At 43.1% G+C, this 16323-nt stretch overlaps 1 pseudogene; it reads left to right on the top strand.

Moving 5' to 3' along the window:
- Positions 1 to 11987: 11987 nt before the first annotated feature.
- On the top strand, positions 11988 to 14164 carry LOC145575460 (uncharacterized; annotated as a pseudogene).
- Positions 14165 to 16323: the final 2159 nt, after the last annotated feature.

The following is a 16323-nucleotide window of genomic DNA, read 5'->3' as shown; positions in this document are numbered from 1 at the left end:
AGCTTTCCGGACAGCTTCAAGAATACATCTGCAAGGAATACTCAATCCTTGCATGGGATCCATACAGGCGGCAAGTCCGTCCATTCTGGCCCTCATATGATTGGGAATGCCCCGTATATGCCTCAGATGGCATACGAGCCATACACCCCTCATTTCATGTAGTCAGCCCTTTTTGGAGGACAGGCAACATTCAATGTCCAACCTTTGGACTGGCAGCTCCGTCTGCTCAAACTTGGTGAACAGACTTCTGCGTTCACCAAGGAAATAACCGAGGCGGCACAGCCGGCCAAGGTTAAGAATGTGTTGGTTGGTGCTTATGATGACACCTCCAACCTTGAGGACCACCTCATGGCCTACTCCAACCTTATGCACATGCAGGGGTTGGAGGATGCTATGTGGTGCAGATGTTTTCCAGCTACCTTAAAAGGCATAGCCCAACAATGGTTTGGCAACTTGCCACCCGGATGTATAGATAGCTTCAAGAGGCTTACTTTCTTGTTTGCTTCCAACTTCTCGATGAACATCCCTGCCAAGAAAACAAGTCTTGACTTGAGCCCTATTAGGCAGGGGGGGAGAGAAGGGCTCCGCTTCTACGTCAGGCGGTTCAATTTGGTGAGAATCCAGATTCAAGGACTGTCTGATGAAGTTGCTTATACAGACTTCTTTAAGGGTCTGAAGGACGGGTCGACTTTCAAGTTTGACCTCATCAGAAAGAGGGTTTTAACCCTTCAAGAGGCGTTGATAGAGGCGGAAAGCTTCATACAAGCAACCAACCTCTGCACGTCTAGCCATTAGTTAGACTCCAAGAAGATTGACAAACAAAAGGAGAGTCAGACTGCTCAGCCGGCTCCCAAAGCTGATTAGAGCAAAAAGAGAAAAGAAGTCTGGGCGGTTGAAGATTCTGATCAACCGTCCTAGAAGAAAAAGAAGGAATTCAAACCGTACTCCCCAAGGTACGAATTTAATAAAGACTGCTACTCCATGCTCATGGAGATACGGGACCGGGTGACTATTGAGAAGCCCGCGACCATGAAAGGTTCCGCGAAGAATCGTAACAAGAATAAAATTGCAAGTTCCATGAGGACATTGGTCATGACACCAATGATTGTTTCAGCCTCCAGCGGTTGTTGGATCGTTTGGCTGATCAAGGGGAGTTGAATTCATACATCCTCAGGTCTAAGGCCACCTCGAAGACGAACAAGGGGCAGTCGTCCAAAAGACCCCCCAGCCCACTAGTAGTTCAGATACTGACAAGGATCCGGTCTACACAATAGCAGGCGGTTTTGCCAGTGGTGGCCCGACCATTCGGGGTACCAAGGATCATCTGAAGAAGATGATCCACTCAGTTGATGATGGACAGGCGTCAACTAGTGGTACATTCCCAGACGTCCTCATCACTTAGAAGGATTAGGGCAAAGTCTGCCGACCGCATGATGACCTGGTCGTCATTGAATGTAAGGTCGCCAACCAGCTGGTTGGACGGATCTTTATAGACACTGGTAGCTCCTCTAACCTCATTAGCTACAAGTGTCTGTCCAAGCTGAGCTATAAGCTGGATAACCTGCGCGACGTCTCTCATCCACTAGTTGGCTTTGGGGGAGGAGTCGTGCACCCAGTCGGACAGATTGATCCCCCCACATAATTGTCCGGTTTTTGGTGGTTAAAGATCTATTACCTCTTATAACATCATTCTTGGCCGACCCACTCTGAATAAGTGCAAGGTTGTCATCATCCCAGCTCTCATGCTGCTCAAGTATGAAAAGGATGATGGCTCCGTTGGCTCCCTTAATGGGGATCAGAAGACGGCAAGGGAGTGTTACCTCTCAGACGTCAAACCAACGGCTGCTGCAGCTGGTCAGTCGAAGGAGCCAATAGACCTTGACGATGTCAAGGACTCTGATTCACCCCCACCAGTAGCTGAACAGAAAAGAAAAGCTGATCAGTCGGTGGAGGTGATGAAAGTGAAGAAATAGCAATCACTGACCGGGGAGCGGTCAGATGAGCTCCGTCCCCAGATGGCTGGTGAGCACATTGATATTCCTCTGGACGACAGCCGTCCAGAGCGAATTGTTAAGGTGGGGACGACTGCTTTTGAAAGGTTGGGTGCAGACTTGCACCTCCTGTTGAAAGAATTCAAAGACATTTTTGCCTTTGAAGTGGAAGAGATGCCAGGCAGCAGCCCGGATCTTGCTATCCACAAACTCACCGTGGATCCTAAAAAGAGGCCCATCCGGCAGAAGAAAAGAAATCACGGCGAGGAAATAAGTCAAGCAGCAGCTGCCAATGTTAAAAAGCTATTAGACGCTAGGTTCATTCGGCCATGTAACTTCCCCGATTGGGTTGCGAATGTGGTGCTTGTAAAGAAGCCGAATGGTACCTGGTGCATGTGTGTAGATTACACTGACTTGAACAAGGCATGTCCAAAGGACAGTTACTCGCTCCCAAAGATCGACAGTCTGGTCGACTCTACAGTCGGTCATGCCTTGATGAGTTTTATGGATGCCTACTCCGGCTTCCACCAGATACCCCTGTGGAAAAAAGATCAAGAGAAGACGGCCTTCGTCACTGTTTAGGGGTTATTCTGTTATACTGTGATTCTTTTTGGCTTGAAGAATGCGCCTGCTACTTTCCAACGAATGATTAATACAGTCTTCATTAATCAAATCAGGAGGAATGTAGTGGCGTACATTGATGATATGATAGTCAAATCCAAGCTACAGACAGATCACCTTGCTGATCTCCGAGAAACCTTCACCACACTCAGGCAGCATAAGGTTATGTTAAATCCCAAGAAATGCGTCTTTGGTGTTGAGTCTGGGAAGTTTCTCGGATTCTTGATTGATCAAAGGGGGATAGAGGCTAACCCCGAGAAGATACAAGCGGTAATTGACATGAATTCACCCCGCACTGTCAAGGAAGTTCAGAAGTTAACCGGTTGCCTGGTGGCATTGGGAAGATTTCTCAGCCGGTCAGGTGACAAGTGTCTCTATTTTTTCCAAGCAATCAGGAAGAAGACTAAATTTGAATGGGGGGATGATGTTGAGGCGGCCTTTCAAAAACTGAAAGAACATTTACACTCCTTGCCAAGGCTTGTTAGCCCTTTGCCAAAGGAGACGCTTTACATGTACCTAGCCGTCTCAGATCATGCCCTCAGCGTCGTTCTCCTTGTTCAGAGAGACGGCATTGAGCTCCCGGTCTATTTCATTAGCCATGTTCTTAGAAATGTTGAACTTCGGTACCCCATGGTTGAAAATTTTGGCCTTGCTCTCTTCATGGCTGTTAAGAAGTTGAAGCCTTACTTCTTGGCACATCCGGTGGTAATCTACATAGATCAACCCCTCAAGCGGCAAATGACAACCTTGGACTCATCCGGCAGAATGCTCAAATGGGCTATTGAAATGCAAAGTCTTGAAATCACCTACGAATAAAGGAAGGCAGTGAAGGGTCAGGCGTTTGCCAACTTCATTGTCGAAATGACAAGGTCGGTTGCTCCGGACAACCTTGATCAGGTTTGGAAAGTGTATGTAGACGGGAGCTCTACTATGAACGGTTGTGGTGCAGGTATAATCTGTCAGTCTCCAGAAGGAGATACATATGAATATGCACTACAGTTTAAGTTCCAAGCCTCAAACAATGAGGCGGAATATGAAGCCTTGCTAGCCGGGATCCGCATGTGCAAGGCGGCAGGGGGCAACAAAAATCGACGCCTGCTTAGATTCTCAGCTGGTCGTTAGCCAATACCATGGTGATTATGAAGCCACCCATCCGGCAATGAACAAATACTTGCAGGCGGTCAAAGCTGAGGATGGGACACTTGAAGAATTTCATCTAAGTCAAGTGCCCAGATCTGAAAATAACCAGGCGGATGCTCTGTCAAAATTGGCATCCTCCGCGCTCCTGTGATACGCCTCGGTGAGTCTTCTAGGAAGTTATGGAAAAACGAAGTATTACTGAAGAAGAGCCCATTGGAGTACTTGACCAAAGTTCTACCTAGATGGATGGCATCCGGGCATACCTTATAGACGGTACGCTTCCTGATTCACCCTAGGAGGCGGCCGTATTAAAGAAGCATGCTGCAAGCTTCAAGATGAAAGACCGAGAGCTCTTCAAGGCGGGTTTCCTAAAACCTTTGTTGAAGTGTGTTACCCCGGAAAAGGGGAAATAAGTTCTCGAAGAACTACACTTGGGATATTACGCCTCTCACATAGGCGGCAGATCCCTGGCTGTTAGGACCAGGCGGTAAGGTTACTTCTGGCCCACTCTTTATGCAGACGCTATGGAGATGGTAAAAAAATGTGACAAGTGCCAAAGATTTGGCAAGCTCATCCATCAGCCGGCAACTGACCTGACAGCAATCCACAGCCCGGTCCCGTTTGCTAAATGGGGCATGGACATTCTAGGTCCTCATTCGCCTACACCAGGCAAAAAGCTTTATATTCTGGTGGCTGTGGATTATTTCACCAAGTAGGTGGAAGCAGAGGCGGTCAAAGGCATCAAGACAAAGGATGTCATCTCTTTCATTTGGAAGAACATCATCACCCGGCATGGGGTACCTATGTCTATGGTGTTTGATAATGACCCTCAGTTTGAGACTCCTCAGCTCAAAACTTGGTTAGGAGATCAAGGGATCTTACATTGTTTTGTATCAGTCGGCCGACCCCAAGCTAATGGCCAAGTTGAAGCCTTCAACAAACTCATCTCAGACGGTATCAGAAGAAAATTGAAAGAACCGGTGGTTTATGGGCTAAAGGGCTAATTCATATCCTATGGGTCATCCAGACAACTAAAAAAGGGCGACTGGTGAAGCCCCATTTCTCATGGTATACGGTGCTGAAGCCATCTTGCCCATCGAACACTATGAGCCTACTCTACGAGTCATGCTATATGATGAAGAGGCAAACTGGGAGGCCATGCGGCTAGCACTAGACTCGCTCCCAGAACGCAGGGGTAATACCGCCTTGCGCCATGAAATTTACTATCTGAGAATGACCTGTGCCTATGACAAACGAGTATACAAATGGCCCTTGAAAGTTGGGGACTTCGTGTTACGAAAAATGGAGGCAACCGGTAGGGCCAATGAGTAGGGAAAGCTAACTCCTAATTGGAAGGCCCCTACCAGATCTATGAAGAAGTAAGCAATGGCACCTACCGTCTGGAAACTCCAGACGGCAGACGGCTGTTCAGAACTTGGAATGTAGACAACTTGAAAAAGTACTACTTCTGAGATTTGTAAATTTTTTGTAAATTGTTTATTCTTTATACATGCGTGACTTTCTAAGCACCGCCTATACAAGGTACAGACGGACCTTGCTAATAACCGAATGAAATAAGGCCACAGGCCGGATGATAAACTGAATCAAAAACTCAGTGGCTAAACAACTGTCTTGCACGAGGCCTATGGTCAGATGATATTAAATTTTATAATTCGTCTTCTCCAACATGAGTAAGGCGTCTGACGACGCCCATCCGGGTGGAATCGTCGCGGAGAGTAACTCCCATATGGGTGACAAAGTGCTCTACAACCACATACAGACGACAAAGATTGAACGATCAAATTGGTCGATTCATAGCCATCTAACGAAAAGTAATCTAAAGGGAACACAAGCGGACTATTGAGTGAGGCCGTGTCCAATAAGACATCCAAAACCTGCATAATGCCCTTACCTAGATTACGGCTTGAAATTATTAACCTATACAATTATTCCCAGTGGGATGGACGAATAGGTTTATAATTGGATAATAACTACTCCGCTTGGAGTAAGCGATCTGAATGTTAGAAAAACATTCGGGTGGTGTTAATGCATCATGTATACTCAGATGGCCTAGACTAAGTAGCCAAAACGATTCACTCATAGCTGTCTGAGTTAGCAACTTGTGAGGGTTAAGTATGACCTTCATAGCTGTTTAAGTGAGGCAGGCGACCCCTCTATGACCGCCAGCTTCATCTAGTGCGCTGTAAAGTCGTCTGCTTTTGAAACAATGCGAAGCAGGCGGGCAATAGCAGATAAAACATTTAAGTCCGCCTGCTCCTTTTGAGCGTAATGGTGAGAACTTAAGGGATAAGGCACAAGCATAACATACGTTTAAGGTTCAAGACCGCCTGTTTCAAAAAGCCGGATGGTCAATGGCCGGCTGTACACTTGGTTTGGGGCAATCACCATAGTGATTAATCGACTTAGAAATTCGTCATACTCTTTTAAGTATCAAAAATTTCCAAGTCAATCAGCCCACTTTAGAACCAAAGCATACAGCCGTCCAGGGGCAAATAACATCCGGTATGCCGCCTGTATCTAATGAGATGCAGTCATTCATGAAAACTTATAAAAAAAATCAACTCTTAAACAAAGGCCGACCAGATGGCCGGTTGATTCATAATGGAAAGCTAACCCCTTGGCCAGTAAAGTCAAATATTGTTACCCGGAATACATCCGGGGGAAAGAAAAAATAGTTGAATATACCCGACTCCCCAGTCGGCAAAAACAAAGTTACTCGGTACGCAGGCCGAAAATGTATTTGAAATGGCCATCCGACCTCAGAAAGAACTAAAATTAATCAGCTTCTGGAGAGGACTCGACTTCATTGTCATTCGCCATCTCCTCATTGGTCGGATGTTGTTCATCATGCTCTTTGACCTCATCCTCATTCGTTCCGCCATCCGCCCCCTGGTCTACCTGTGCATCCAACTCATCAGTAGCTTGCTCGTAACGATACTCCCTGATGGAGTAATCGTCATAGGGGAACAGAGACTTCCACGCCATCTTCATGCGAGTGATGCAGTCGACCTTATTCTCCTCAATGAGCAGCTTTTTTTCTTCCTCAACCTGGGCGGTCCACTTGGATGTGAGCTGCTTATCCTGGTTGGCAAGCTTGTTTTGCAGTCTCTCATTTTGGCGCTTGAGAATATCCGTCTCCCTGCCAACATCCTAAATCTTCTCCAACTCAGACTTGGTCGCCTTCAGCTCCGCCCTCATCTCAGTCACCTTCTTCTGGGCCGCCTCCAAATTTTTTTTGACTTGCAAATTTGCAGCCGCCTGTGAGTATAGGATATCTTGAGTCAGCAACTCAGTCTTATTTACAACATACATGGCTTTGTCAAGATTGGAAGCGGCCCTTAGGTTGGCAGCCCTTACCTCTTTTTGCTTGTCGTTAAATGGCTTTTTATGACCATTCACTCTCAACATGGCCTACATCCGGTCAGCAGAAGAGATGGTTAATATGCAGTCGGCCAAATCAGTAATTGAAAAATAATCCAACTTGAAAAGAAAAGTTACCTCTGCCAGATTTGCCAGAATGGAATTAAAGTTGAGGGAGCCGACTCCTTTAATGGAGTCACGCTGCTCAGTAGAGACGGCGCTGAGCATGTCTGTAGACACCCAAATGTGTCTCCCCAAAACCAAACCCAGTGATGAATACTTTTTGCGTCGAATGATTATCGAACGAGGTGAAAGTGTGAAAGGTCAAGTGTTGCGGTTAGTTTTTATTTAAATTCTTTCTTTCTATTTTTGAAAACAACTCTATTTTATGAAAACAGCCAATCCAATTTAGTTTGGTCCACAACAAGGGTCAAATAATAGTGTAGTTGGATGGGGCTTGCAAAGAGCTTTCCAACGATATATTATAAGCCCAATTCCGATGAATAATGAGGAAGTTATGGCCAAAACACTAAACTGGGCCCGGTTTGATCTTTACAAGCGGCCCAATGATCTAGGGGAGGGCCCAATGTTAATTATTATTCATAAAGTTATTAGAATTGATTATAGTCTTCTAGAATTCTCTAAAAGGTTCTCTTTAATCCTAATAGAATTAGAATTAAAAATTATATTTTGATAAAGTTTTATTTGGAATAAAATATTATTTTATGAAAGATACGATTTCAGTTTTCATATGGACTTTACAAATCAATTTTGATTCATATGTGGACTCCGTGTTGAAAGCACGTAGAAATCCAGCCTGTCGCCACGACAAGGTCTATTGTCGGTTTTGCAGCGACAGCGTGGAGTTTTATTCCTTATAAAATTCTACCTATTTCCGGACTGTTTTCTTATAAATAGGGTCCTGAACCTCTGTTTTTATTCGTTAACAATCATCTACAATCACCAACAATCTCTCTCTTTCTCTCTAAAGCTAGAAGCTTTCTCTCTCTCTTTTTCTAAACCTTCCCTCTTTACAAAAGTCCGCATTCACGAGATCTAGAAACACCTAGCCAAGTTCGAAGTTGCTTTCGCCCTAGACGTGAAAGGTTATAATTTCTGAGGGTTTGGTCCCTAATCTCTATTTCAATTATTTAATTTGATTGTTTGATTTTATATTTTCCTTGAAGTTACTAATGTGTGTATTTTGTTATTAGAAAGAGATACGAGGCATCAAAGTATGTAATCTTATTGCTCTATTCTTGTGGAAAGCATGTTTAAATTTGTTTAATTCCTAGTATCATGTTAGGATGTCTTTATTGCTTTCTAGTATCATGTTTAGGGTGCCTTTTACTCTTCTCTAATATCATGTTAGTACCATGTTAGGGCTAAAGATTTGATCTTTATTGCTTAGTGACATGCTAGGGTTTGTTATTAATCTTGTTAGTATCATGCCTAGGATCTTGCTATTATATTTAAGTTTTATTATTAACATGATTATAATGATGATTATGATGATTATTATGTTGCTTGATATATATTATTATTGTTATTGCTTGATCACGCCTTTTATGCATGCCTAAAGGGAATTTGTATTTGTAATCGCGCTTAATAAGATAATTAATAATCTTGTTTAGGCTAATATGATTATAATTCAAGTGATCGCCAATAATAGTTTTGCTCGTGCATTAAGTTCAACCAACATAGATAAACAGGTTTAGGGTTAATCCTATTGATTGCATGCTAGTCAGAAAACGCACATGAATACGAGAAGAATGAAGTAGAGGCCTATTTAGGGCAGGTTCAATCTCTTTTGTTGGATTTGTACCTTCATCCCCGAACCCTATTTGGTTCAAGACCTTTTGGAGTTGACGATCTCCTGGATCGTTAAGGGGTGTAATCTTCACCTTGTGAACGGTTTACAATTTCCTAAAACTTGTTGGCGACTCTTTTGCTCTAGCTTCCTTCCCTTTGGACGCCACCATGCTTAAGTGTATGATCACAGTGGGGTTCAAGTTTGGGTTAATGCTTGAAATATGCCCTACAATGTCCTTGGCGATTTGCTGCACATCCGGTGTCTGAGGAGCATCTGCACATTCAACATTTGGTGAGAGGCTGGTATAGACCCGGCCAATAGACCGGCTGGCTTCAGAACTTGTTGGCGACTGGCTATAAGTCTTAACCCTACATGGGTAAGGCAAAGAGTCAAAGGCGGAGGTACTTGGAATAATGACCAGATCCTAGGCGGAGGGCCTGCTGAAAAGACCGCCTAGAGCGCCGGCAGTACTAGTCGGAGGTTTGTCCTTTGAAGACTTGGACTCCTCTGCCTACTTGAGGGCAGCCATAGCAGCCAGCGATTTGCCGCCTGTTGAGGGGTGGGATTCGGATTGGCTCGCAGAAGGTTTGTGAGCAATTGTCTTCCGCTGCTTAGTGGGCGTTGGCACTTCCCCGAAAGAGGGCCGTTTGGGGGGCATGTGCTCCAGAGTCGGCAGAACAGGCGGCTTCACAGATCCTTCCTGAAAAAGCACAACGTTTAGAAAAAAGAACAAAATCCAAGTCCAAAAAGAAATTGACGGAGAGCTTACATGCTCCAACTGATCTTTTTTGAAAATTTGGCTTTTTTGCCGAACCATTTGGCGGTAGGCAGAGGCGGAGTTGCCTGGCTTCTTGCTAGGGTCTAGTTGAGACATCGCTTCCTCTGCAAAAGGCCGAATGGGTGGTTTGTAAAACAAAAAAGTAAAAAGCGAAACAAAATACTCATTCGGTTGCCCACCTCTTCCCTTTTCAGTGCTTAGGCCACAGGCGGCCAGGAAAAAGGGATCCGTAAGCCATTCAAACTTAGGGATATAACTGTTCGGGATTATTTCCTTCTAAGATCCCCCCTTAACAGTTTTTATCTCAACCTTAAACAACCCAGGCGTCAGAATCTGATCCCAACCTTCATCAGATACAGGCGGGAGGATTGCCTTTTGACCCAAAAGATAAGAGTTCTAGTTCCAGGAGTTAAATTATCTATTTCGGATGGTGTCTGGGGAAGAGATGATATAAAACTTGTTCCTCCAGTCCTTCCATTTATTCTCTTTCCCTAAAGTCATCTTGTAACCTTTGTTACAAGATAAAGTGAACCATATGGGTCCGGATGACTTGGGAGCTTTGCTAAGGTAATGCATATGGGAGAAGGCCTCAAAGCTAGGCTCAACACCCTACGTCCTACAGGCAGACACGAATCCTAAAATATTAAACCAAGAATTGGGTACTAACGGCCACACCCCCAAGCGGTACCCGTCAAGGATCTCCTCAATAGTTGGATCTAGTGGAAACCTAAGGCCTGCCTGTATAGTGGCCGCATAGAACCCAAAGCAAGAATCCCCATAGCTTTGGTCAAGAGGCTAGACGACTGCGTCGTCAAGGGTAGGGACGTTTATTCTGTAGCCGGCTCCCATCACATAGGTATCCCGGATTTCTTCCAAGTTTTTCTGCATGAGCCTTTGTGTGGCACCGGATATGTGGGTGAAGTATGAGGTGTACTTCTCTTGAAGTGAAGAGGAAGTTTCCTCCTGGCCTCGCTCCACAGAGGCGTCTTCCCCTTCAGATTTCTCTTCAGCACTCTCAGGCGGCCTCTCTTTGCTTGTAGGTCCGCTTGAAATAGCATTCCACCGGGACGACCCTTATCCGGAGTCGGATGTCTCTTCGTTAGATTCACTTTCTAATTCTCCCAAAATAGAGTCATCCGGCGTAGTTGGAACGCCTGACGGATAATAGGAGATTTCACTCCTAGGCACTCTAATATGACTCTTGTCCTCGTCATCACTAGGCGGCCGAGCTGTCCTTTTAGTCCTGGCCATAGTGTCCTGCACAAACACAGACACAGCCGGATTCGGGGACGAGTGCAGTTTGGGACAGGTGGCACCCCTAGTCCTAGATTCAGCTGTCCCAAGTGACTGGCTGACAGCTATTCTAGGCCGTGCCGTGTGTGTTTGTGATACCATTTATAAAAAGGGAAGAGCAAACACAGGCAGAAAAAACGAAATGTAAAGAGAGAGAGAAAGAGCAGGCGGTTACCTTGTGAAGGTTCTGTTGAAAGTTGTTCGAGCCGGCTGTGTCAAGCGGACGAAAACAAGCGGCATGCGAAAATATTCTTTTAAGGAAAAGTCAAAGATTCTCTTAAGTGTTTTTTCGTGAATATGCGAAAAATGAGGGGCAATGATTATATTTATAGAGGATGAATCCAGGGGAAACCCTGTAAATTACCCAGATGGGTGATCAGTAAAACTAACCACCCAATGCATGCGCGGCAAATGTCACAGATGCCTCGTGGCAAGCCACATTACATCTATGAGGGGTAAATGTTTTGGGTAAAATTACCCAAGACACGTGGCCCTATCAGAAATTGACACGTGTTAGCCCCTAGGAGGCCCAAAATGGATCTCTCATCTAACGCCACATGTCACTCCAAACAAATGGGAGAAAAGGCTGCTTTACTGGCCCAAATCCCAAGAAAGCTGTATTACGGCGCAACCCACCATATTAGGTCAGAATGACCTAATGAAGGGCACCTTTCCCAATGACCCTATAAATGGGGAGATTTCCCCCATTTATGGGGCAGAGACATTTATTACAACAACCCTACATTCTCTTACATCAGAGAAAACACCTGATCTCGGACCCCGAGAAGATCTCACTCTACTTTTCCGCACCTTTTCGTATTTTCCATCACGTTCTAACTTGATCGTCGGAGGCTGAGCTCCAACCATCCCGAGTCTCCGTTGTTTTGCAGGTATAGGCGCAGTTGGACTAGTCTTCGAGCCGTAACTCTCCCGAGGGATAAAAACACCCAAAACAGAAACCGCTGTTAATATGGAGAATAAAAATTATGAACCTGAGAATGTTAGTGATGAGCCCATTGAAAATCTTTTTCCTGAAAATTGTCATAATGATGATTTCAATAATGTTCTTGATAATGAAAATGATGATTTGCAAGATAATGCTAATGACAATGTAGAAGAAGCAAATACATCTGAATTTTTGTTTGACATATTTGATCCTAGAAATTGGGATGCTCTTGATTCTAGAATGATTGATATAATAGTGACAAGAGGTCCTAAAAGAGAGTTTTCAATTATGAAGGGCCCTAAAGATAAATTCTCTAGACGCTTTACGGCTAATTTGTATACTAGAGTTTTATCAAATGGGGAGAAATGTGATAGAGATTGGCTTGTCTATTCTAAAGAACTTGAAAGAGTATTTTGTTTTTGTTGTAAAGTCTTTAAAAAAGGGATTGGTAGAGGCCTATTAACAAACAAGGGCTTTGGTGATTGGGAACATGTTGGTGAGAGGCTTAGGGAGCATGAGTCGGGCATGAAACATGTTAAGAATATGACCACTTGGTATGAGTTGCGTCTAAGGCTCCAAAAGAATGAAACTATTGATAAAACTGTTCAAAATTTGATTGAGAAAGAAAAGGAGCACTGGAAAAAGGTTTTGAAAAGAATTATATCTATAGTGAAATTCCTTGCTAAACATACTTTGGCCTTTCGTAGTACTAATGAAAAATTGTATCAAGATAACAATGGTAATTTTTTGGGTTTAATTGAAATGATAGCAGAGTTTGATCCCATTATCCAAGAACATGTTAGACGTATTACAAATGATGAAATTCACGTTCATTATCTTGGACATAGAATCCAAAATGAGCTAACACTTTTGCTTGCTTCTGCCATCAAAACAGAAATCATTAAAAAAATCAGACAAGCAAAGTATTTCTCAATTATACTTGATTGTACACCCGATATTAGTCATCAAGAGAAAATGTCTTTGATCATTAGATATGTGGATGTGTCTTCAAACTCTGTTTGCACTGAAGAATCCTTTATAGGATTTTTAAATGTGAATGATACAACTGGTCGAGGACTTTTAAATGTTTTGCAAAATGAATTGAAAAATCTTGATCTTGACATATTTGATGTAAGGGGACAAGGTTATGATAATGGATCAAACATGAAAGGAAAACATCAAGGTGTGAAAAAAAGATTTTTAGACTTAAACCCGAGAGCCTTTTATACTCCTTGTGGTTGTCATAGTTTAAATTTAGCATTGTGTGATATGGCTAACTCATGCTCTAAAGCAAGAGATTTTTTTGGAGTTATTCAACGCATTTACACAATCTTTGCCAATTCTACAGAACGATGGGACATTTTGAAAGATAATGTAAAAGGTTTGACACCAAAACCTTTGTCATCCACCTGATGGGAGAGCCACATAGAAAGTGTCAAAGCTATCAAATATCAATTGGCTGATTTTAGAGAGGCTTTACTTGAATTGTTAGAAAAAGATCTTGACTCAAAAATTCAAAGTGAAGCTAAATCCTTAGCAACTAATGAGCTTGGTGATTTTGAATTTTTTATGGCAATAGTCATTTGGTTTGATATTTTATCCATGATATTTCATTTTTCAAAGAGTATAGGGAAACTGGTTTTCACAAGGCAATGTATATTTCTAAGATAATTGCTATTGAATAGGATGTTGATCCAATATTCCCTCAAAGACGTATAATTCGGATAAAAAAGCAGGTGGATGATATTCACAATACTTCATCAGTGGAGTTATCTGGAGAGGGTTCTTTTAGAATTAATTATTTTCTTTATCTTGTTGACCAAGCTGTTGTTTCTCTAAACAATATATTTGAGCAATATTAAGAGTATGAACGTATATTTGGTTTTATGTTTAGCTCTCACAGGTTGCAATCATTGGATGAGGCAACGTTGAAGTCATGTTGCAGTCATCTTGAACTTGCTTTGAAGTATAATGAGCAATCTGATATTAGTGGGAATAATTTATTTGTGGAGCTAAAGCTATTAAGAGACATATTGCCTGATGAAAAAGAAAGACCCATTGATATATTAAAGTTTTTGAAAGGTTTAGACTGTTTTCTTAATACAACTATTGCGTATAGAATTCTATTAACTATACTTGTGACTGTTGCTTCCGCAGAAAGAAGCTTTTCTAAATTGAAGTTGTTGAAAATGTACCACTGATCTACTATGCTACAAGAAAGGCTTAATGGATTAACATTAATAGCGATCGAAAACGATCTTTTGGAGACGATACAATATGAAGACTTGGTTGATGAATTTGCTTCCAAAAGTGTTAGAAGAAAGCTCTTTTTAAATAACTTAAAGGTTTAGATTACATGAAGTTATATATGATGCTGTTAATTATTCAAATAATAGTCTGAATATGTAAGACTTCTTTATATATATATATATATATATATATATATATATATATATATATATATATATATATATATATATCCTTGTAACATGATATTTAAGTATTAAAATTTTTTCCGTTAGGGCCCCATTTTATAGTTTAGAATAGGACCCCGAAATTTAACGGGACGGCCTGCCCTTGAGCAAGTGAAACACAGTGCCGAAATTGAGAATAATGGAACGCCCAATCTGTAGCAAAGAATAGAACGATAAGCCTTACCATTCATAGTCTGACCCAACCCCGATATTTTGATCGCCCGCAACCAGGCAGAAGAGTGATCCCCCTGCTGGGATTTCCATAAGGCAACCTGACTCGGAGATAAGGAGAAAGTGGATGTTGTAGAAGAAGTAACCTTCGTGAAATATATATCTGCCAATTTCTTCATGAGTTTGGGGGCAACAATCTCACTAGGGTTACACTTAAGGTTAGTCTCCACAGTCCTATGAAAAAGACTAAGAGTTCCATCGAAGGTCGGTCCCGGACCAACAATACCAAAATTGCGAAGAAGCGTAGCCTGAAGACCAGTAGACTGCAAACGTGATACAAGGAAAGCATAGTGCCGAACATCACCTGTTGAATAAACACCCAGTCCACCATAAGCAAAAGCAAGGTGGCAAGACGCCATTGCTAATCACCAAAACTAGGCCCCAAAACTATAACAATGCGCTCCAAAGATGCACGAAGGGCCACATCAAAAGAAATCTAGGCCACTTCAAAAAGACGAGGAGGACAAGTGCGCATAGCAAAGTAGAGTTTTGAAACCCCAGTACACACACGAAGTAGTAACAACTCACATTGGAGATCATCAAGCTTAGTAAAAACATCCATTAGAACAGGACTTCGACACTCTTTGTGAAACAAGCTCACCATAGAAAGTGGAATCTGCACTAACAGGACAACCAAGCAACTTAACACCATGCACCGGACGAGCAATATCTGGAGGAAAGACACCGACAAGGCGGCTATGTAGGTCCTCCGTGGGCCAAAAAACTTCTGTTTTCTCAACGTTTACATGGAGGCCGAGACGAGGTCCCTCCACCAAAATCAACTCCAAAACCTTCCCTACTACCAAGGTGTCACCAATGATAGTGCCGTCATCCAAATACCAAGCCTTTAAACCTTATTCGACACACCAACGGATGGAGCACCAAAGCAAAAAGCAATGGGCCTAGAGGATCACCCTGTTGCACACCTTGACATGACCATAAGATATGCTCTCCATAGAATAACCTGGCTGGAGTAGAGTAACAGAATTCAACCCACCGCGAGAGAGCTGGACAACGGAGACGAACCTCACGTAACAAAGTCGTACGGTCAACTGAATTAAAGGCATTCTTGAAATCCACCAGCAACACAGAGAGGCCAACATCACCACCACGTGCCTCAACCAAACGATTAACAACATGAAGAATAGCCTCACCACCCGCCGGCACCCCAATACCAAACTGAAGACCTCCTAGATAGCTTCCTAGACGCGGACCAACTAAAGCAGCCCCAACCTTTGAAACCAGATGCCTCCAAACGGTACCCATAAACATAGGCCGAATACCACCACTAGGCTTAATAAGTGGCGTAAGAGGAGCACTAGCAATGTATTATCCCAACTCAGCAGGATATTTCCCAGCGAGAAAAAGGTTAAACACCTGCGTAATAGAGGCCACCAACTCGTCCAAAATAGCAACTGTTGTACCACTCAAGCAATCCATAAGGTGTTGAGCACGCAAGCCGTCTCTACCACATGACATACCTCGCGGAAAACCCCTAATCCGATCCAAAACAACAGCAGGAGTAGCACTAAGGTGCTGATCAATGGGAATATCCAGTAAGATAGGAGCTAGAAAGGAAGGGTGCTTAGCTTGCAAATCTGCAAGAGTAACATCATTGTAAGGGGTAAAAGCAGAAGACGAAAGAACCCTAACCG

Source organism: Chenopodium album, chromosome 13 (genome assembly GCF_948465745.1).
Source record: "Chenopodium album chromosome 13, dcCheAlbu1.1, whole genome shotgun sequence".
NCBI lineage: Eukaryota > Viridiplantae > Streptophyta > Magnoliopsida > Caryophyllales > Amaranthaceae > Chenopodium > Chenopodium album.
The sequence above is the reverse complement of the archived record's forward strand: the minus strand, read 5'-3'. Positions and strand labels throughout refer to the sequence as shown.